Source organism: Bombina bombina, chromosome 2 (genome assembly GCF_027579735.1).
Source record: "Bombina bombina isolate aBomBom1 chromosome 2, aBomBom1.pri, whole genome shotgun sequence".
Taxonomy (NCBI): domain Eukaryota; kingdom Metazoa; phylum Chordata; class Amphibia; order Anura; family Bombinatoridae; genus Bombina; species Bombina bombina.
Window position 1 is genome coordinate 566,947,374 of NC_069500.1, and position 24,801 is coordinate 566,972,174.

General features: G+C 36.5%; 1 protein-coding gene across 3 annotated transcripts in view; it reads left to right on the plus strand.

Moving 5' to 3' along the window:
* Positions 1–24,801, plus strand: part of AGTPBP1 (ATP/GTP binding carboxypeptidase 1) — a 362,468-nt gene that overhangs the window by 335,147 nt on the left and 2,520 nt on the right. The gene's annotated exons all lie outside the window — the stretch shown is intronic.

Here is a 24,801-nt window from a genome sequence, read left to right on the forward strand (position 1 = left end):
TAAACTTTTGGCGATTCCTTACAAGGGAAAAACCTTGTTTGGGCCGGGTTAGACGTAAATAATTTCTGACATTACGGGAGGAAAGGGCAATTTCCTCCCTCAGGATAAGAGAAATAAACAAAAGGGACGTCAGAGTAATTTTCGTTCCTTTCGAAATTTCAAGGGAAATCCTTCCACTTCCTCTTCCAAGCAGGAGCAGTCCAAGCCTTCCTGGAGTCCCAATCAGTCTTGGAACAAGGGAAAACAATCCAAAAAGCCTGCTATTGATTAAAAAACAGCATGAAGGGCCTGCCCCCGATCCGGGACCGGATCTTGTAAGGGGCAGACTTTCCTTCTTCACTCAGGCTTGGGTTTGAGATGTTCAGGATCCCTGGGCGGTGGACATTGTGTCCCAGGGATACAAACTAGAGTTCAAGACCTTTCCTTCCAGGGGCAGGTTTCTGCTTTCAATATTATCTGTAGACCAGACCAAAATTGAGGCGTTCTTACACTGTGTTCGGGACCTCTCCGACCTGGGAGTGATAGTTCCTGTTCCGATGCAGGAACGGGGTCTGGGGTTCTATTCCAATCTGTTAATGGTTCCCAAAAAGGAGGGATCCTTCAGACCAATTTTAGATCTCAAGAGTCTAAACTAGTTCCTCAGAGTGCCGTCCTTCAAGATGGAAACTATTCGTTCCATTCTTCCTTTGGTCCAAGAGGGTCAATTTATGACAACAATGGAATTAAAGGACGCATTCCTGCATGTTCCTATCCACAGGGACCAGCACAAGTTTCTAAGTTTTGCATTTCTAGACAAACACTTCCAGTTCGTGGCTCTTCCATTCGACCTTGCCACAGCTCCCAGAATTTTCTCAAAGGTTCTGGGATCCCTGTTGGCGGTGCTCCGATTGCGGGGCATTGCAGTGGCGCCTTATCTGGATGACATTTTGGTTCAGGTGCCATTCTTCAACAAGCAAGATCCCACACAGAAATGTTGTTATCTTTCCTGCGATCTCATGGATGGAAGGTACATTTGGAAAAGAGTTCCTTAGTTCCAAATACAAGGGTAATTTTCTTGGGAACCATAATAGATTCCTTATCAATGAAGATTTTTCTGACAGAAGTCAGGAAATCAAAGATTTTTGATTCTTGCCTAGCGCTTCAGTCCTCTCCTCGGCAATCAGTGGCTCAGTGCATGGAGGTAATCGGTCTGATGGTAGCGGCAATGGACATCATCCCGTTTCCACCTCAGACCTCTGCAGTTAAGCATGCTCAGTAAGTGGAACGGAGATTATGCGGATCTGCCTCTGTGATTACAGCTGGAGCAGGAGACAAGAGATTCTCTTCTTTGGTGGTTGTCTCAGGATCATCTCTCCCAGGGAACCTGCTTTCGCAGACCCACTTAGGTGATTGTGACAACAGATGCCAGCCTTCTGGGATGGGGAGCAGTCTGGGGCTCTCTAAAGGCTCAGGGAAAAAGGACTCGGTCAGAGTCTGTTCTACCCATAAACATTCTGGAGCTGAGAGCAATCTTCAATGCTCTTCTGGCCTAGCCTCAGTTAGCCTTGGTCCGGTTCATCAGGTTCCAGTCGGACAACATAACTTCATTGGCTTACATCAACCATCAGGGAGGAACGCGGAGTTCCTTGGCCATGACAGAGGTAGCCAAGATAATTCAGTGGGTGGAGACCCACAATTGCTGTCTTTCGGCAATCCACATCCCAGGAGGGGACAACTGGGAGGCGGATTTCCTGAGCAGGCAGACCTTTCACCCGGGGGAGTGGGAACTCCACCCGGAAGTGTTTTCCAGCCTGATTCTCAAATGGGGTTAGCCAGAATGGGATCTCATGGCATCTTGGCAGAATGCCAAGCTTCCGAGGTATGGGTCGAGGTCAAGGGACCCTCAGGCTGTACTGATAGACGCCCTGGCGGTACCTTGGAATTTCAGTCTTGCATACCTATTTCCTCCGTTCGCTCTTCTACCTCGGGTCATTGCTCGAATCAAGCAGGAGAGGGGGTCGTGATCCTCATTGCACCTGCGTGGCCTCGCAGGATTTGGTATGCAGACCTGGTGGACATGTCATCTCTATTGGAAAAGAGATTAAACTTCTTGCGCTATAAATCCAACAGCAAGGACCAGCACCACAGATGGATACTAGTTCCCTACAAACTAGCAAAAGGAATATTGAAGTGAAAAAACAAGTACTGTGGGCGCCTTAAAGGGCAGGTCAAAAAAATATATGAGTTGATTATGTCCTAATACATATGAAAACAAATCTTTTAACAAATAATAGGTAAATGATCAAGAAAAAAAATATCTTTTAACAAATGATAGGTAAATGATCAAGAAAAAAACAACAGCCAATTGAAATGAATGTTAAAATATAATTTAATTAGACTTTACTAAATGTATTAAAAGAGTTGTAAGTGAAATAATTCATACAATAAGATAAATATAAAAAGGCAATACTAAATGTACATAAATAAATGCATAAAAACTTGTTTATATAAAATGAGTAATTCTCTGTAAGTGACCTATCTATGTAGAGAGAAGACCTCTAAAGACACTTCAAAATACTTCAAAATACTTAGCCTCTGCTGCAGACAGGGTTAAGGAAGCAAAAAAGCAGTACTAATGAGAGAAAATGAATCCTGGTTATTTAAGCAAAATAACAATGATCTGCAACAATGATGCTCAATTCAATTTCAAAGTTTTAGGATTGGTGTAAAACGGCAATCCTGCGCAGGTTATAGCCGTGGAGAAACAGTACCTCAATTTGTTCAGGAGCTCCAAGTGTTTTTGTAATCCAGTGTAGCGGTTATACCGCCAGCATGAAACAGCTCTGGGAACCCTCTGTGTGTGATGGGAAGAAAGCCGCCGAGCTCCTCTCCCCTGCACACTCTGGAATTCCACCCTCAGCTGTGTGATGTCTGTTTGTTGCTTCAGTGTTTCCTGGAGTACGGTGTCCTTAGTGAGCCACAATAGTGTGAAGAAAGTAGTTCCGGCAACGTTTCAGCTCTTAGCAGAGCCTTTGTCAAGCCTGTTACTTTCTTCTAAATGAGCTCCTTTTATAGCTCTGTCTGTAATGTTAATCCAAAGGGGCGGTTTATTGCAATTAGTGAGATCCTTAATATCTGAACCACCAATGTATTTAGTATAAACAAGACAAAATATGTATGTTTAAAACCGGATGGTTAGTTAGAACTATTTGTATTGATAAGATACACATATCAAGAAGTGTGGGACTCTTTTTTCTCTAAGTAAAGGGTATATTTAATAGTACCTAATTTTTCAGAAGAGAATAAATGAAAAAGAGCCTTAAAGTACCTATAGGTGTAAAAACAAAGTGCAAACTTCAGTGTTCTAATAATAAGGCAGCTTATACTAAAGGCATTCATAATGTGAAATAGAAATATAATAATATAATAACATACATGTACATTGGCTGTTTATTTATATTTAAAAGAGACTTTTATATATACATATATAAATCCTTATCAACTGAAATATTTACTCACATATTTTGTTTTTACAAGAATTTGGCAAAAATAATTTAATATTAAATTTTGGCTAAAATTTTTTTTAAAATTGATTTGGGTTGTTTATATTTTCTATGTTAAATTTTTTTTTCTTATAAAATGATCTCTCTATAAAAAGTGTGTGTATATATATATCTAACTTCTAAAAGCTTTAAGAATAAATATATATCTAAGAATCATAAAAATTGTTTATATTATTTGATTAAATTAGGCAGATATATAGGAACAGACTATTATTCTAAAAACTTAGTGGGATACAAATTATTACCTAAGGAAACATGATAGATCCATTTCCAAATTTAGACCATTGGGGATTAGAGTGTTGACATTAAAAATCCACCTTGATTCCAATTGTAAAATCATTTTTTCCATGTCTCCTCCCCTACCTTTATCCTTCACTTTCGCTATCCCTATGTAATTAAAATATGTGAGATTACCTCCGTTGCATGTCTTAAAGTGTTTTGCAACCGGGAGATCTTGGTTTCTCTCTTTGTCAGCATTTTCAATTGATGATAGATGCTCTCGTATGCGTTCTCTTAAGGGGTCTTGTCGACTCTCCTATATATTGACTCCCACATTTACATTGTATTAAATAAACAATATTTTTATCAGTACATCTAATTAGCTCATTCATTTTAAATTGTTTCCCTGTTGATGATGAGGTAAAACAAGTTGTTTTTTTTGGAATATCTGCACGATTTACAAAGATTACAGGGATAAAATCCTCTTAAATTATTACCCAACAGGTCTTTATCTGATCTCTTTTTGGAATTACATACAGTGGGTGCTAATATACTCTTTAAATTATTTGTTTTTCTATACACAAAATGGGGGTGGTCAGATAACTGTTCACCTATACGATTATCTTGTTTCAAAATGTGCCAATGTTTGTGGAAGATGTTCGCATGATTTGAATTGTATTTAGTTATATATGGGACTCTTAGATTAGTACATATCCTTGTCTCTTTTGATTTTGGTTGTAGGAGATCATCTCTATTGACATTCACTGTCTTTTTTCTGATCTCCTCTATTTTATCGCTGTCATACCCTCTTTCTAAAAATTTATTTTTTAAAATTTCAGATTGTTGAATGAAATCCTCATCTTTACTGCAATTTTTCTTTATTCTTAACATTTGGCCTACTGGGATATTAGCCTTCCAATTAGTATGGTGACAGCTTGTAGAATGTATGAAGTTATTGCAGTCAACAGGTTTGAAAAATGTCTTTGTATGTATCTTATTGTTTTCAATCCGGATGTCTAAATCTAAAAGCTTGAGATGTTCCTGACTCATTTCCTTAGTGAATCTAATGTTTAGGTTGTTTAAATTCATTCTTTCAAATATTTTGTTAAATGATGTGTCTGAGCCGTTCCATATTATCAAGACATCGTCTATGTATCTCTTATAGAGGACTAGGTTTGCCCCCACCTCAGCCTCCTTCCAGAAACTAGTTTCCCAGAAGCCCATGAATAGATTTGCATAGCTGGGGGCAAACCTAGTCCCCATTGCTGTTCCACACAGTTGTTCATAGAAGTATTTTTCAAATAAAAAATAATTATGTGTTAGGATAAATTTTATTCCCTCCAATATAAATTCTCGTTGTACTGCTCTGATTTCTTTGTCTTCTAGTAGAAAGGACCTAACGGCATTTATGCCATCCTCATGGCTTATACATGTATATAATGAAGTTACATCACAACTGATTAACCACATACCTTCTTCCCATTTAACATTTTTCAATATCTTTAAAACTTCAGTTGAATCTTTTAAGTAGGAGTCTAATGATGTAACGTAATATATCAATGGGAACTAAAAAGACTACTGGACAAATATAAACAAGTTGGGGTATTAAATGAGAAAGAATATGCTTACCTTCTAATAAAATTTCCTATTATTCCAGTATTCTACATACTCCCGAAGATACATAAAAGCATAAAAAAATCCCCCCGGCAGACCAATAGTGTCAGGGATAGATTCCATCACTTCCAATATGTCCCAATATAGACATTTATTTGCAAAAATATGTTACATCATTAGACTCCTACTTAAAAGATTCAACTGAAGTTTTAAAGATATTGAAAAATGTTAAATGCGAAGAAGGTATGTGGTTAATCAGTTGTGATGTAACTTCATTATATACGTATAACAAAAAAAACTCAGCACACCTGAAATGCAAAAAATACAACAAGATTTTATTATAGAGTATCTAAATACAATTCTAAAACCTGAATCCAACCCTTTCAACCCATCCACTCATGCATAGCACATTCATTCATAAAACAAACTGATTCGACTCAGGCGTTCCTGGAAGAATCAAAAGAAGGCTCTCACAAAGACACTGCTCTTATATTTTCAAGAGTATATCCTAGAAAGTTCATTTGAAGATGGACAGTCCCGTAAACATACTGAACTTTCAAACTTGTATCCAAATGATTATTCTTTGATGTAAGCTAATAGACAAAGTTGCTGTGAAAATTTCTTTTTACAATTAGAAACATATCCTCTTAAGCATGAGGTTTAATAAGCATTTCCACAGGCTGTGATAATTATGTTTCTTTTAGCAAGTGTAAGCACATCTATATGTTAGTGCATATTGCAAAAAAAAAAAATGTCAAAAAGCCGTTAGTTCGTCCAGCATAAGTGTAAAAGTCAATCTGTATTCACTCTCAACCTACTCCAAGGCTCTTTCAAAGTTCCCCTTTATCGAACCACTCATGCGGTAGGGTTATATTCAGCCTGAGTATCAGTGTGTGACAATTCTAACAGTTGATGTCACAACCTATGCGTAACATATGCAGCGTCTCCCAGCACTATTGTGTAAGTATATTAGAGTGTCTCTAATGCAGTGGAAGCTGTAAGTTAAGACAGCATATGTATCACCAATCATCTGTGTGAGCTGGTATTACGTCTGGATTAGTATGGAAACTGGCCAGTTAAAACATGCATGTTAATTAACTTTTATGATACTTGCAGTTCCATGTCCTCTCGAACAGATAGGAGTGCCCCCGACTTTAATCCACTCGTGCGGACGGGAAAACAAACACCACCTGTTATGATTTCATCTCATTGTGGAACAACGGCTCTGTTGGTAATTCTTTGTCTTTAGCATCAAAAGGCCTTGTATCGGGAAGCAGTTCAGTGAGCAGCCTTTACACTCCGACGCGCGTTTCGGGACTCCGCCCTTTTTCAAGGAGTATACGTCATCATGTAAACGGCCTCTTTTAGAAGGGCCAAAATGTGATTCTATTGGTGCATTCACGCACACCTTTCAAATACGTCACCCATTCAAACCGCAATGTGAAACATAAACAGTGTATCTAAATCTGTATTTAAACCAACTAAGTGTAACATTCTTACTTCGTGAAACTAGTATTTCTTAATGCAGCAACGATGCAAGAACATATCATAATCGCAACATGTTAATTTAAATCTATACATATGCAGGATAATTCTTAGTGTGCCTGTTTTTTATTACTTAGATATATTAACGCTATCATGTAATTAACAGGCCTCTCTGTAAGGGATCAAATTCTCATAAAGCTAAAGGGGTATTTCATTAATTTCAATCTGTAAATGCTGCAATAGCCCGATACAGAGCCATATAACATATTTATTAAATACAGACTGAAGTTGTATTGAAAAAAAGGGGGGCAAAATAAATCTTTACAAGGTAATAAATCTATCTGGGCATTTTGGATATTTTTTGTATTCATACATCCTAATGGGCATTTTACCCACCTTAGTTGAATCATAATCATACAAAATGACCCCAGGAGATATCTCTATTGAGTCCCTTAGGGGTCAATGTGTCCAATTTTCTTATCCATTGGGCTTCTTTCTTAAATAGTGCTTTTTGTCTATCCCCTCCTCTCCTAAAAGGAGGGACATCATCTACTATTTGGAACCGTAATTGGCTTTTGTTATGGGATGCCATTGTAATATGATAGGCTACTGGTGCATCCCAATCTGAATTACCTATGGCTGCTTTATGCTGTCTGATCCTATCTCGGACGCATTGTGTGGTCTCTCCCACATAGGCAAGCCCCATGGGCATTTAATGACATATATCACGTGACTTGAGTTGCATGTATATGTACTTTTAATTCCTATCTTACGTCCAGTGTGAGGATGTGTCACATTGTCACTTTTTATCATGGAATTGCATTGTGCACAATTGTAACAAGGGAAGCAACCCTTCTTCTGTAAAGATGGAGCAGGATTTCTAGTACCTAGATCAGCTCTAATGAGTACATCTTTGAAGTTTCTATTTCTCTTGTATGAGAAGAGTGGTGGATCTTTAAAAATATCTGCCAACTGTGGTTCCTCTTTAAGTAGATACCAGTGTTTATTAATACAGGTTTTAAGTTTTCTACTGTGAAACCCATATTGTGTAACCAGGGGTACAGAGAATTCTTTCCTTCTTTTAGGTTTAGGTTCAAGAAGAGTAGCTCTCTCAATCTGATCTACTCTTTCCAGATTCTCTTGTATTACTTGATTAGGATATCCCCTTTCCCTAAATTTAGTAGCCATTTCATCCAATCTAACTTGTAATTTATTGGGATCTGATACAATTCTCTTAGTTCTGAGTAGCTGACTGTATGGTAAACTCCTTATAGTATTTGGAGGGTGGAAACTATCAAAGTTAAGTAAATTATTGCGATCTGTTACTTTTGAAAATATATCACATTCGAGTTTACCTTCTTCAATATATACCATTGTATCCAGGAAACTAATTCTCTCTGCATTACTTTCCATGGTAAATTTTAAATAATCTGTTTTCGAGTTGAGGGTCTCTAAAAATTGTCTAAGAGTGTTTTCATCACCTACCCAAACCAGGAATACATCATCTATGTATCTATACCAACATTTTATGTTTGTCTTGAATAGTTCATCCTCATAGACAAACTGTTCCTCAAATTTTCCTACAAAAAGATTTGCATATGTAGGGGCTACATTAGAGCCCATTGCGGTCCCTTTGGTTTGTACATAGAAGGTGTCTTCAAACATAAAGTAACTCTCATAAAGAATTATTTTAAATAAATCAGATATCAATCTTCTTTCTGAAGGTGTAAATAATCTTTCTTTATCAATGTAATAGAAGACACCTTCCATGCCCAATTCATGTGGGATTGAGGTGTATAAGTTTGAAATATCCATGGTAACCAGAAATGCATGGGTAGGTACCCTAATCTGTTTGATTTTATTTATGAAATCAGTGGTGTCCTGTAGATAGGATTCAATACTCCCCAAGAGCGGTCTAATTAGAGTGTCTAGAAATATGGCAATAGGTTGAAAAATTGAATCTGTTCCTGCCACTATTGGGCGGCCAGGAGGCTTCTTCAAATTCTTATGGATCTTGGGTAAGATATAAAACACTGGAATAATAGGATGTTGATTGATTAGAAATTTCATTTGTTTAGATGTGATTATATTAATTTCATTTGCCATCTCTACTATTTCCAGTATTTTATTCTGTATCCTTTTAGTTGGATCAAAGTATATCATTTTGTAATTATCATGATTCGACAATTGAGACAAAATTTCATTTCTATAATCATCACGATCCATGATAACAAGAGCCCCGCCCTTATCCGCTGATTTCAATACAATTGTTTTGTCACTTTGTATCTCAGTCAATAATTTCCTCTGCTCTATTGTTAGATTGTATTTGTGTCTATTCTTAAAGTTTCTGCGCATCATTTAATCTCTCTTCACTAATATAATATATGCTTCAACTGCTGAATTAGTGGGAGGAGGATTGAATTTACTCTTAGGTCTAATATCCTTTAGATGAAATTGAAAGGCTGAATTATCTCCTTCTATATGTTCAATAGGGTTATTTGCAAAGTAACTCTTAAGTCTGATTTGTCTAAAAAATCTTTGGAGATCACATTCAATTTCAAAGAAATTAGGCTGTGTAGATGGTATAAATGATAAACCTTTTTGTAAGACTTTCAGAGTTGCCTCATCAAATGACCTTTTTGATATATTTACCACTAAGCTCTCCTGTTCTATCGTCTGTTCTGTCTGGTTGTCATTCGATAATTGATTTGACCTCGATTTCCTATATTTCCTCCCCCCTCTTCTCGTCCTCTTCTTCTTGTACCCCTGGTTCCACGACCCCTGGTAGAAAAAAACGGGGATTGATCATTTGTATCACTTTCTGATGATGTATCTCCCAGTAGCTCATTGGATCTATGTACCCTCCTATTGTCTCTCCTAAAGGGGACAAAATCTGGATTCCTCCATCTGTATACTTTGTTGTTTTGATAATCCAATAAATCTCTCTGGAATTTTTTATATTTTTTACTCTCTAACTGTTTTTTGAAAGTTGACATTTCCTCATCCAATTTGGATTTCATATCTTTAAACTCAGATTCTGTCTTCAGAGATCTCATATTCCCTTCTAACGTATCAATTTCATTCTGTAATTTTGGTAATTCTTTTTGAATGTATTCTATCGTCAAAATAATTATATCATATGCACATTTGTTCAGTATGCCTTCAAATTTGTCGCAATATTCAATATTCTCTCTGAATAAAGTTGGATGTAAATTGCTCCTTAGCCCCCTTGGTATTCTTTTTTGTCTGTAATATTCAGCCAATGTCACTGAATGCAAATCATACATGATTCTTTGTTTAGTGATTTGCTCAAGTGTTATTGGCTCAGTATTACTTTGTTCATTAGTGAGAAAATCCCTATTTCCTGTGCATAATGTTGCTATCCTTGCTGCATCGAATTCAGAATAGGCAAAAAGTGATTAACCACATACCTTCTTCCCATTTAACATTTTTCAATATTTTTAAAACTTCAGTTGAATCTTTTAAGTAGGAGTCTAATGATGTAACATAATATATCAATGGGAACTAAAAAGACTACTGGACAAATATAAACAAGTTGGGGTATTAAATGAGAAAGAATATGCTTACCTTCTAATAAAATTTCCTATTATTCCAGTATTCTACATACTCCCGAAGATACATAAAAGCATAAAAAAATCCCCCCGGCAGACCAATAGTGTCAGGGATAGATTCCATCACTTCCAATATGTCCCAATATAGACATTTATTTGCAAAAATATGTTACATCATTAGACTCCTACTTAAAAGATTCAACTGAAGTTTTAAAGATATTGAAAAATGTTAAATGCGAAGAAGGTATGTGGTTAATCAGTTGTGATGTAACTTCATTATATACATGTATAAGCCATGAGGATGGCATAAATGCCGTTAGGTCCTTTCTACTAGAAGACAAAGAAATCAGAGTAGTACAACGAGAATTTATATTGGAGGGAATAAAAATTATCCTAACACATAATTATTTTTCATTTGAAAAATACTTCTATGAACAACTGTGTGGAACAGCAATGGGGACTAGGTTTGCCCCCAGCTATGCAAATCTATTTATGGGCTTCTGGGAAACTAGTTTCTGGAAGGAGGCTGAGGTGGGGGCAAACCTAGTCCTCTATAAGAGATACATAGACGATGTCTTGATAATATGGAACGGCTCAGACACATCATTTAACAAAATTTTTGAAAGATTGTATTTAAACAACCTAAACATTAGATTCACTAAGGAAATGAGTCAGGAACATCTCACACTTTTAGATTTAGACATCCGGATTGAAAACAATAAGATACATACAAAGACATTTTTCAAACCTGATGACTGCAATAACTTCATACATTCTACAAGCTGTCACCATACTAATTGGAAGGCTAATATCCCAGTAGGCCAAATGTTAAGAATAAAGAAAAATTGCAGTAAAGATAAGAATTTCATTCAACAATCTGAAATTTAAAAAAATACATTTTTAGAAAGAGGGTATGACAGCAATAAATAGAGGAGATCAGAAAAAAGACTGTGAATGTCAATAGAGATGATCTCCTACAACCAAAATCAAAAGAGACAAGGATATGTACTAATCTAAGAGTCCCATATATAACTAAATACAATTCAAATCATGCGAACATCTTCCACAAACATTGGCACATTTTGAAACAAGATAATCGTATAGGTGAACAGTTATCTGACCGCCCCCATTTTGTGTATAGAAAAACAAATAATTTAAAGAGTATATTAGCACCCACTGTATGTAATTCCAAAAAGAGATCAGATAAAGACCTGTTGGGTAATAATTTAAGAGGATTTTATCCCTGTAATCTTTGTAAATCGTGCAGATATTCCAAAAAAACAACTTGTTTTACTTGATATGTATTTATTCTTAAAGCTTTTAGAAGTTAGATATATATATACACACACTTTTTAAAGAGAGATCATTTTATAAGAAAAAAATTTTTTTAACATAGAAAATATAAACAACCCAAATCAATTTTAAAATTTTTTTAACCAAAATTTAATATTAAATTATTTTTGCCAAATTCTTGTAAAAACAAAATATGTGAGTAAATATTTCAGTTGATAAGGATTTATATATGTATATATAAAAGTCTCTTTTCAATATAAATAAACAGCCAATGTACATGTATGTTATTATATTTCTATTTCACATTATGAATGCCTTTAGTATAAGCTGCCTTATTATTAGAACACTGAAGTTTGCACTTTGTTTTTACACCTATAGGTACTTTAAGACTCTCTTTCATTTATTCTCTTCTGAAAAATTAGGTACTATTAAATATACCCTTTTCTTAGAGAAAAAAAGAGTCCCACACTTCTTGATATGTGTATCTTATCAATACAAATAGTTCTAACTAACCATCTGGTTTTAAACATACATATTTTGTCTTGTTTATGCTAAATACATTGGTGGCTCAGCTATTAAGGATCTCACTAATTGCAATAAACCGCCCCTTTGGATTAACATTACAGACAGAGCTGTAAAAGGAGCTCATTTAGAAGAAAGTAACAGGCTTGACAAAGGCTCTGCTAAGAGCTGAAACGTTGCCGGAACTACTTTCTTCACACTATTGTGGCTCACTAAGGACACCGTACTCCAGGAAACACTGAAGCAACAAACAGACATCACACAGCTGAGGGTGGAATTCCAGAGTATGCAGGGGAGAGGAGCTCGGCGGCTTTCTTCCCATCACACACAGAGGGTTCCCAGAGCTGTTTCATGCTGGCGGTATAACCGCTACACTGGATTACAAAAACACTTGGAGCTCCTGAACAAATTAAGGTACTGTTTCTCCACGGCTATAACCTGCGCAGGATTGCCGTTTTACACCAATCCTAAAACTTTGAAATTGAATTGAGCATCATTGTTGCAGCTCATTGTTATTTTGCTTAAATAACCAGGATTCGTTTTCTCTCATTAGTACTGCTTTTTTGCTTCCTTAACCCTGTCTGCAGCAGAGGCTAAGTATTTTGAAGTGTCTTTAGAGGTCTTCTCTCTACATAGATAGGTCACTTACAGAGAATTACTCATTTTATATAAACAAGTTTTTATGCATTTAGTTATGTACATTTAGTATTGCCTTTTTATATTTATCTCATTGTATGAATTATTTCGCTTACAACTCTTTTAATACATTTAGTAAAGTCTAATTAAATTATATTTTAACATTCATTTCAATTGGCTGTTGTTTTTTCTTGATCATTTACCTATCATTTGTTAAAAGATTTTTTCTTTCTTGATCATTTACCTATCATTTGTTAAAAGATTTTTTTCATATGTACTAGGACATGTCATCTCTTCCACCTTGGAGACTTCCGTTGAGGAAGGACCTTCTACTTCAAGGGCCCTTCCTTCATCCAAATCTAGTTTCTCTGAAGCTGACTGCTTGGATTTTTAGAATCGGTCATTGAGACCATGATTCAGGCTCGTAAACCTTTTGATTAGAAAGATTTACCACAAGATATGGAGTAAATATCTATATTGGTGTGAATCCAAGGGCTACTCTTTGAGTAGAGTTAGGATTCCTAGAATTCTGTCCTTTCTCCAAGAAGGTTTGGGGAAGGGTTTATCGGCAAGTTCCCTAAAGGGTCAAATATCTGCCTTGTCTATTTTGTTACATAAACGTCTGGCGGACGTCTCAGACGTGTTCAAGCCAGTTACTCCTCCCTGGAGTCTTAATTTAGTTCTTAAGGTTCTTCAAGGGGCTCCATTTGAGCCTATGCATTCCTTAGATATTAAGTCTTTATCTTGGAATGTTTTTTTTCTTGTTGCTATTTCATCTGCTCGTAGAGTGTCAGAGCTCTCGGCATTACAGTATGAGTCTCCTTACCTTATTTTTCATTCAGATAAGGTGGTTTTGCGTACTAAGTTAGGGTTTCTCCCTAAAGTAGTTGCAGAACGGAACATTCATTAGGAGATTGTTGTTCCTTCCTTGTGTCCTAATCCTTCTTCTCAAAAGGAACGGCTTTTGCACAATCTGGATGAGGTGCGTGCATTAAAATTCTATTTACAGGCGACTAAGGATATTCGTCAGTCCTGCTCTGTTTGTGGTTTTCTCTGGGAAACGTAAGGGGCAGAAAGCTACGGCTACTTCTCTTTCTTTGTGGCTGAAGAGTATCATTCGCTTTGCCTATGAAACTGCTGGACAGCAGCCTCCTGAGAGAGTTATAGCTCATTCTACTAGGGCTGTTTCCTCTTCCTGGGCATTCAAAAATGAAGCTTCTGTGGAACAGATTTGCAAGGCTGCAACTTGGTCCTCTCTTCACACTTTTTAAAAATTCTATAAATTTGACACTTTTGCCTTGGCTGGGGCCTCTTTTGGGAGAAAGGTTCTTCAAGCAGTGGTGCCTTCCGTTTAGGTTCCCTGTCTTGTCCCTCCCTTATCATCTGTGTACGCTAGCTTGGGTATTGATTCCCAATAGTAATTAGATGATCCATGGACTCGTGTCATTAGAAAGAAAACAACATTTATGCTTACCTGATAAATTTCTTTCTTTCTTGACACGATGAGTCCACGGCCCGCCCTGTTCTTTGGACAGGTTGTTGGTATGTTATAAACTTCAAACACCTCTGCACCTTGTTGCTTCCTTTCTCTCCTTTGCTTCGGTCAAATGACTGGGGTTGGAGGGAAGGGAGGTCATATTTAACAGCTTTGCTTTGGTGTTTTTTTGCCGACTCCTGCTGGGCAGGAGTGATATTCCCAATAGTAATTAGATGATCCGTGGACTCATCGTGTCAAGAAAGAAAGAAATTTATCAGGTAAGAATACATTTTCTTTTCAACCTGGCATATGTATTTCCTTCCTTTTCCCTTATCTCAAAAGGTCTTTAGAAAATCGTCAAAGACAGGGCAAGAGTGATTGCAGTTCTGCCTTGGTGGCCTAGAAGGCCTTGGTTTTCTCTGCTACTCTAACTGGCTGTGGATTCACTAAGAAATCTTCCAGTTCTTCCGAATCTCCTTTGTAAAGGGCACGTCTTTCTTCCGGATCCTCAATCTCTTTCCCTAAGGGTGTGGATGCTAAATGGTGCACCTTTGGAAGTTAGGGCTTTCAGAGAGCCGTATAGATTTTATGCTCGAGGCCAGAAAACCTTCTATTTCAGTTTATCATAAAGTTTGGAATACTTGTGGTGCCTGGTGTAAAGATCAGAAACTCTCTTTTGCTCAAGTGTCTGCATCCACTATTTTGGAATTTCATGGATACCAAAAAGTCTGTCAACCTTGAAATTTCAGTGATCTCTGCAATTACTGGTCTTAAATGGGTCATGGAGGATTCGATTGCACTGTTTTTTAAATTTATTCTGCATGTCTAACCTCCGGTGTGCCATTTCCTTCCTCCTTGGGATTTACCTTTTGGTTTTATCTGCTTTGATGCTGACCCATTTTGAATCATTACAATTTTCTTTCATACATGTGGTATGAGTCCACAATCCATTACTCCTGGGAATTACTCTTCCCTGCCTCTAGGAAGAGGCAAAGATAAATTTTCCCAAACCCTGAGAGCTCTTAAAAAACAACTCCCACCTTACTGGAAACAAGTCTTGTCTTTGCCTCTGCTGGAAGAAGGTGAAGAATGAAGATGTGCAGATAATTTAATCAATGAGAGGGGTCCTCAGACTGAGATAAGACCCATTTCCCCTCAGAGTGCAGTTTTTGATGGAGGGATGTATTTGGAGTATGGGTAGCGACATCTTTTTCACCTGTTGGGAATTAGTCACAAGCCTTCCACAGGTGTGGCAGGGACCTGTCCTTTGCCTCCTCTTTTGGGTTGTCAATATACTTATATTCCAGATCCTCTGCTGTTATGTTTCAGCACTGGTTTGGCTTTCTGCTGGTTTCCTCCAGTAGTTGGGTGCTTCGGACAGATATATTTAATTTAGTTATTCCCCTTTACATTTTTAATTTAGCTTTAAATTTGCTGTTATTTCAACCAGAAGAGTTTCTGAACTTCAAGCTCTCCCAGCAGTTTCACCTAATACAGTTTTTCACCAAGCTCTTCGTACAGTATCAGAGTTTCTTCCCAAAGTAAAGTCAGATTTTTACATGAAAGAGCTTGCCCTTCCCACCTTTTGTACAGACAAAAAGTATTTTAAGAGTCAAGGCCTTCATACACTTAATGTGGTGAATGTCTTTGTATTTAAACTTCTTGTTTGTTGGTTATTCCCTTTGAAAAAAGGAAAGGCTGCAGCAAGCTTACAAGCTGCAGCAAGTTCCTGATGGCATTAAGGCTCTCTCAACTAGGGCAGTATCCACGTATTGGGCTTTGCAGGGTAACACCTCTGTTTCTGAGACTTGTTAAGCTACAGTCTGGAAGAATCTCTATACCTTTGTGCTTCATTTCAAGTTGGACATTCTTCAATCCTCCTCTGCTAAATTTGGAAGGGATTTTTTGTCCTCTGTTACTTCTCAATTTATCTTTTTATACTTTTTGCAGCATATACTGTACACTGATCAGCCGCAATATTAAAACCACTGACAGGTGTAGTGAATAACATTGATTATATTGTCACAATGGCACCTGTCAAGGCAGCATGTGTGAAAAGCTGAAAAAATGGGCAAGTGAAAAGATCTGAGTGACTTGGATAAGGGCCAAATAGTGATGGCTAGACGACTGGGTCAGAGCATCTCCAAATCAACAAGTGGTGCAAGGAAGGACAACCGGTGGACTGGAATTAGGGTCATGGGCACCCAAGGCTCATTAATGCACTGTAGGGAGCGAAGGCTAGCCCATCTATTCCAATCACACAGAAGAGCTACTGTAGCTGAAATTGCTGAACAAAATAAGATGGCCATGATAGAAAGGTGTCAAAACACACAGAGCATGGAAGTTTGCTGCGTATGGGGAGGCTGCGTAGCCACAGACAGGTGAGAGTGCCAATGATGACCCCTCTCCACCGCCGAAAGCGCCTTCAATGGGGATGTGAACGTCTGAACTGAACATGGAGCAATGGAAGAAGGTTGCATGCTCTGAATCAAGTTTTCTGTTAGATTAGGCCGGGTGTGTGTGCATCCTTTACCTGGGGAAGAGAAAGCAGCTGGATGCACTATGGGAAGAAGGCAGGCCGGAGGAGGCAGTGTTATGCTCTTGGGGAAATGTTCTACTGGGAAACCTTGGGTCCTGACATTCTTGTGGATGTTACTTTGACACGTACCACCTACCTAGAGATTGTTGCAGACCACGTACACCCCTTCATGGCAATGGTGTTCCCTGATGACAGTGTCCTCTTTCAGCAGGATAATGCACCCTGCCAAACTGCAAACATCAGGAATGGTTTGAGGAACATGATAAAGAGTTCAAGGTGTTGCCTTGGCCTCCAAATTCCCTAGCTCTCAATCCGATTGAGCATCTGTGGGATGTGCTGGAACTACAAATCCGATCCATGGAGGCCCCATCTCGCAACTTGCAGGACTTAAAGGATCAGTTGCTAATGTCTTGGTGCCAAATACCACAAGACACATTCAGAGGTCTTGTGGAGTCTATGCCTCATGGCATCAGAGCTGTTTTGGCTGCACAAGGAGGACCTACACAATATTAAGCAGATGATTTTAATGTTGTGGCTGTGTATATTGCAGTTCTGTATTTTCTTCCCACCCATTGTTTAATGCTTTGTGATCTCTTCAATTCAATGTGGATCAAATTAAGGGGCCAAGATAACAAGAAATTATATGCAGATAAAACTGCCATTTCTATATCTTGGCTAACTTATAATTGGATACCCATTGACCTCTACCCCCTTTGTAGCATATTGGATTCATATTTTGTCTATACCATTGGACATCAAACTAGTAATGGGGGAGTTTGTTAGTGGTTTGCTTATATTTAGGTCTATGTGGACGAGGTCTGTTTCTGTACTTCAAGTCAATGGGGATCCAATTATAGGTGGACCAAGATATATAAATTAAAGTTTTATCTACAGGTCATTTCTTGTTGTTTTTTTTTATTTTTTATTGGTTAGTTAAAATTAGCTGTTAGATAAATTTCTACTTTTCCCCAAAAATATTTTTTTTTTAATTTTTTTATAGCAAGGCGTAATTTTAGGGGATTTGATTGTTTTTGAAAAGACTTTTGGATTGTCAGTTTTGCTTTGTTTTAGCTGATAGGTGCATTTAGCTTACTGATTGCAAAGCTGGAGTGTGACGTGTATATAGTGAAGATGATACATAACATCTCTTAAGCCTTTCCTGTATGTATATAAAATTACATTATGATGAAGTTTTTTTCTAATCCAACCTTCTGGAAAATCTATTGTAGAACTCAAATTTACATTACAGATGTTACCATTAGCCCCAAAGATCAAGTTTCTGTAAGTGAATAGCCAATGAGTAAGAGAAATATATTGCAGTATACAATTTATGTTTTTTTTTTTGTTTAAGCCACATTGATATTGTATGTTTTGTACATTAATACCTTGATTTTTAGTTTGTCCATTTTTATATGAAATGTACATATTTTACTGCTGACTGAAAATATGTATTGCTTAACCCATATGGCTGTGTGAATAGTAATTTATTATGATACATGCACTAATCTGTGCACAATGTTTAAAATCAATATAATGTGTATTATCTGATTATGTATAAAAATGAAGATGTATCATGTAGTAGAAGCTTGTCTGATATATACAACTGATGAAATATTTAGAAGCACTTAAGGCTCCTTAGCAAATATGTTTATCTAGCCCCATAGGAGAGCAGTAAAATTGGGTGTAGAGGGCTTGCTTTTTTGTTTTAATTTATTATTATTATTTTTTTTCCTTGAGTAAACTGCTTAAGGCATAGAAGATTTACTGTACAATCTTCTCAAATTCTCTCAGACAATATTAATAGCACTATTACAAAACAAGGGCTTTGAGAAATGGATAATAAAAATAAAAGGTAAAATGGTGAAATATGTTTTTGAAATAGATACACTTAAATTAGAGCTTCTTACAAGAAAAAGAGTAATGTAAAAGCTTAGTCCAAGCCAAGTCCTAGGGATGTTTCAAATAAAATGTTACACCCATGGTTTGCAAAAACGACGTAGTAAATAATATATGTTTAATAACAAAGCAATATAGAGCAGTCACAGTCTTAATCTATTGATAAAGAGTGTAAAAAATATGCACGTGGGAAGGACTGTAAGGATGCTCCTAGAAAGAAACAACAGCTGTTAGACACTGAAAATAGTATAAAAAGTCATTATTGGACACAGTCATTTAGGCATGAGAACAAATAGGTGAAGAGTTGGTCAAAGCTTTTCAAAGAAATAAGACTTTCGGATTTTTCAGTCGGCCACAAGAAAACCATGGGTGCTGAATTTTAAATGGGATGTTGGGATTTATTTTTGTATTTAATAACATAAACGTGAAGACCAAATTTATTTTCATCCTAGGAACATTTGTGTTAAAAAACACCCCCCTTTCTGATGCAACAATAAAACAAAATACTTTATAGCATTTAAAGTTTTTTGTCCAAGGGATAATAAAACCAGTCTCACCACAGCAACTCCGGTGTCTTGCACCAGTATTATTTGTCTTGCTCAATTCTAAAAAGTTGCACATGTGATGATGTTCAAACTAAATGCAGTTTCCTTAAAAGATACCATACCCTGAAATCACTATCATAACTGACTAGGTGCCCATCGCCTTATATGGGCCGAACAGACTATGTTTACTAAGTTTTTATTGTGTGTTAAGCCCTCACTATTGTCCCAAAAACATGTTTGGTCTGTTCAGCACAAGGAAAAAAGAAACATTTCATAATTAATGAACATATAGTATGTTTTTGTAATGGGTCGTCCTATATATGCTCACTGCCTATTTACTATAACTTTAAAAATATTACTAAAGTGACTTAATTTGTAAAAAATATAAAATTATTTACTTTCTTGCATTAATTATTTATGATATAAATAAAGAGTTTGAATGGAATTTAATGTTTACATGGTTTAAAGGGACAGTCAAGTCAAAATTAAACTTTCATGATTCAGGTAGGGCATGCAATTTTAAACAACTTTTCCATTTTACTTTTATCATCAAATTTGTTTTTTTCTCTTGGTATTCTTTGTTCAAAGCTAACCCTAGGTAGGCTCATAGGCTAATTTCTAAGCTGTTGAAGGCTGCCTTTTATGTCAGTGAATTATACAGTTTTTTACAGTTAGACAGCACTACTTCATGTGTGTCATATAGATAACATTGTGCTCACTTCCATGGAGTTATGCACTGATTACCCCCTTATCTCAGTGCTATTTACAAACTTGCATTTTAGCCAGTCTGCAAACGCTATGATACATGGTAATCACAGAGGTAAAAAGTGTATTAATATAATAGTGTTGTTTATTCAAAACTTGGGAATGGATAGCAATGATTTATTTAGTCTTTAGTGTCATTTTAAGGGATATAAAAGTGTAATAAGGAAATGTTTTGATTTGCTACAGCATTTTATTATTGTATTATTGTTGCTTGCATTCAATTGTGTTTTATAATCTGCAGGTATTAAAAATATAGTTGACAGCTACATAGCAGTAGTGTACTTCTGCTCCAGAGCTACACATTACTTTGAATAAATTAAAGGGAATGTCACTAATAGATAGATAACTTAAAGGGCCATAATACCCAAATGTATAAACACTTGAAAGTGATGCAGCATAGCTGTAAAAAGCTGACTAGAAAATATCACCTGAACATCTCTATGTAAAAAAGAAAGATATTTTACCTCAAAAGTTCCTCAGTAGCCACCTCCCATTGTAAAGGATTTCTAAGCAGCATTTTAGTATGTCTGTCCCGGGACAACTGAAAGGATGAGCCTCGTGAACTCTCATATTATTTCACCAATCAGGTAAAGGAAGCTTACTATGAAATCTCATGAGAGTTAAGTCAAATCTCATGAGATCACAGTAAGAGTTCATGACCTCAGCACTGCTGATGCTGGTTGGCTGCTGTTCATTTCTTCATTTTTTTTTTTTTTAACCTGCAGCTGGGAGCAGGTGAAGTATAACTTTTTACACAGAACTTACTCTGCTGAGCTGAGGAGATTGTGAGGTAAAATATCTTCCTTTTTTACATAGAGATGCTAAAGTGATATTTTCCTGTCAGCTTTTTGCAGTTATACTGCATCAGTTTCAAGGGATTTAGCATATGAGTATTATGTCCCTTTAAGGTACTTATTTGTAGTAATTAATCAAAGTGACTCATGTTCTAACACCCTTAGTGGGTAAAGGTAAGTGGAGAATACTCACAATAAATTTACGAGTTGCAAAAAAAGAAAGAGGTTGCACCTCAAAGGAAAAATACCTTTACTCCAATTTCAAATATATTCCTGAACGGCTAAAACTCCTTCTATAGCGGGAGTTTGAATTATTATTATGTTTCCCTGTTATAGTTAGTATTCTGGCAATGCAGCGGTTATAATTAACCAGAGGGGATTTCTTAGAGAGCCGTGTCTCTCTTTTTTAACATGCTTGTTGTATACAGTTATTATTGGTAAAATGATCGGAGGAATTTATTTAAAATCTAAAGCGACTTAGCTCCTATAGATGTAGCTATATTTATCTACCCTACAAACTTACCTTTGGTTAATTATAACCACTGCATTGCCAGAATACTAACTATAACAAGGAAACATAATAATAATTCAAACTCCCCCAGTTGAAGGAGTTTTAGCCGCTCAGGAAACCTATTTTTAACATCTGGTATACTTGCTAAATTTGTAAACTGTACAACTCAAGTGTTTTTAACTTAGTGTGTATGTTGGTTTAATTGATTTAATTTATATTAAAGATGAAATGAATGCAGTATGTAAGATATTAACACTAATATAAATATTTGAAATTGGAGTAAAGGTATTCTTCTTTTGAGGTGCAACCTCTTTCATTTTTTGCAACTCATAAATTTATCCAGAGCTACACATGACTGATAATTGGTAGCTACACTCATAGGCCTCTTGTAATTGGCTCATTCATTAGACTAGCAGTGCATTACTGGTCCTGAGCTAGTTTAAACATGTGTTCTATCCATTTGCATTTAAAAAACACAATTGTATACAAGTAATAATGCAATAAACGTGCTAACAAATTAGTTCATTTTCTTATTGCCTCTTTCTGTCCATTTAAAAGGTGGTTACCACTGTTGACTAAGTGATTAAAACATTGCACTGTGTATAAGGGAACACTTACTGGCCGGTCATGAGCTAAACTGAGGTAGGGAAATTTGAAAATCTGTAATCTTCAAATAAAGCAATTTATGTGTTATGCTAGTTGACAAATTCAAATTTTTAAGATAGTAAAAATGTTAAAGACTGGGCCAGGATATACATAGAATAATCCAAAATGTTAATACAGTCGTATGCAAAAGTTTAGGCACCCCTGACAATTTCCATGATTTTCATTTATAAATAATTGGGTGTTTGAATCAGCAATTTCATTTTGATCTATCAAATAACTGAAGAACACAGTAATATTTCAGTAGTGAAATGAGGTCTATTGGATTAACAGAGAATGTGCAATATGCATCAAAACGAAATTAGACAGGTGCATAAATTTGGGCACCCCAAGAGAAATATTGCATCAATATTTAGTAGAGCCTCCTTTGGCAGAAATAACAGCTTCTAGACGCTTCCTATAGCCTGCTATGAGTGTCTGGATTCTGGATGAAGGTATTTTGGACCATTCCTCCTTGCAAAACATCTTCAGTTTAATTAGGTTTGATGGTTGCCGAGCATGGACAGTCCGCTTTAAATCACCCCACAGATTTTCAATAATATTCAGGTTTGGGGACTGGGATGGCCATTCCAGAACATTGTACTTGTTCTTCTGAATAAATGCCAGAGTAGATTTTGAGCAGTGTTTTAGGTCGTTGTCTTGTTGAAATATCCATCCCCGGCGTAACTTCAAATTTGTGACTGATTCCTCAACATTATTCTCAAGTATCTGCTGATATTGAGTGGAATCCATGCGACCCTCAACTTTAACAAGATTCCCAGTACCGGCACTGGCCACAGAGCCCCACAGCATGATGGAACATCCACCAAATTTTACTGTGGATAGCAAGTGTTTGTCTTGGAATGCTGTGTTCTTTTGCCACCATGCATAACGCCCCTTGTTATGACCAAATAACTCAATCTTTGTTTCATCAGTCCACAGCACCTTCTTCCAAAATGAAGCTGGCTTGTCCAAATGTGCGTTTGCATACCTCAAGCGACTCTCCTTGTGCAAAGTGTGCTGAATTGTTAAAGATGCACAGTGACACCATCTGCAGCAAGATGATGTTGTAGGTCTTTGGAGGTGGTCTGTGGGCTGTTTTAGACCGTTCTCACCATCCTTTGCATTTGCCTCTCCGATATTTTACTTGGCCTGCCACTTCTGGCCTTAAAATGAACTGTGCCTGTGGTCGTCCATTTCCTCACTATGTTCCTCACAGTGGACACTGACAGCTTAAATCTCTGTGATGGCTTTTTGTAGCCTTCCCCTAAACCATAATGTTGAACAATCTTTGTTTTCAGGTCATTTGAGAGTTGTTTTGAGGCCCTCATGGTGCCACTCTTCAGAGGAGAGTCAAAGAGAACAACAACTTGCAATTGGCCACCTTAAATACCTTTTCTCATGATTGGATGCACCTGTCTATGAAGTTCAAGGCTTAATGGGTTCACCAAACCAATTATGTGTTCCAATTAATCAGAGTTAGGTAGTTACAGGTATTCAAATCAACAAAATTACAAGGGTGCCCAAATGTATGCACCTGCCTAATGTCGTTTTGATGCATATTGTACATTTTCTGTTAATCCAATAAACCACATTTCACTACTGAAATCTTACTGTGTCCTTCAGTTATTTGATAGCTCAAAATGAAATTGCTGATCCAAACACCCAATTATTTATAAATGAAAATCATGGAAATTGTCAGGGGTGCTTAAACGTTTGCATACGACTGTAGCTGGAAGTCAAGCTTTAAAGGGACAGTAAACAAGACATTTCTGTTGTGTTGCTATAATAACATATCAGCCAAGTCTTAAAGTTTTTAAAACAAATTAACATAATTTTTTACTGAAATATTTTTCAGTAGCCAAACTCCACCCACCATTTGCCTTATTTGGACTAGCCAATCTGGGCTTTAGTCCACAGACAATAAGGCTAGTTACTGTCATAACGTTAGCATACAATGCATTGTTTTGCAGTTGTTATCTGATATAGCTAGTTAGGGAAAGATATGTAGCAGGGTTAGTCAGCAAGATGCATAACAAGTTCTGAGAATTAGAAATTGCTCAATTTTCAGATCTAAATCACATGAACAATGGGCAAAATAAATAATGAAAATACATTGAAAAATTGTTTCATTATGAATAACTAAATATTTTATATAAAAATCTCAAGGTGTTTACTGTCCCTTTAAGAACTTAAGTTCATTGTAATTGTTGTGTAGCTGTAGTTAGAATCTGTATATGTCACTTATGTTCCTTCACAATGACTCTACAAACTATGCTGATTTTCTGTTTATGGAGGAGCAATTTTGAATCCATATGTTTACATTTTCCATGGCTAAAAGGCATCATTACAGTTTATGTTGTTTAGAAAATTTTACAGATTAAATAAATATTTAAGACTTATGTTAGCGTTAATAATATATCAGCTTTTTAAAATGAATAAGTATTTTGCTAAATTATGCTATAACTGATGCATATTATATCCAGGTTTTTTTGTTAATATGCATTTATGCTCTTAGCCTTTTATGTGCCTTTAAACAAATGATTTGGTCATTAATATGTAACTGGTAAAATTTCAAGTCAACCGGATATACTGAATAGGGTCACAGTGATGTTAAAACAATTTTACCGTAGATAATTACCTACAAAAGATCGTTTTGTTACATCTCTTTTGCTATTATAGTTAGGCATAAGTCTTCCTAGTTATTTTACGACACATGAAGTGTCCTTGTACAAAAATGACAGACATC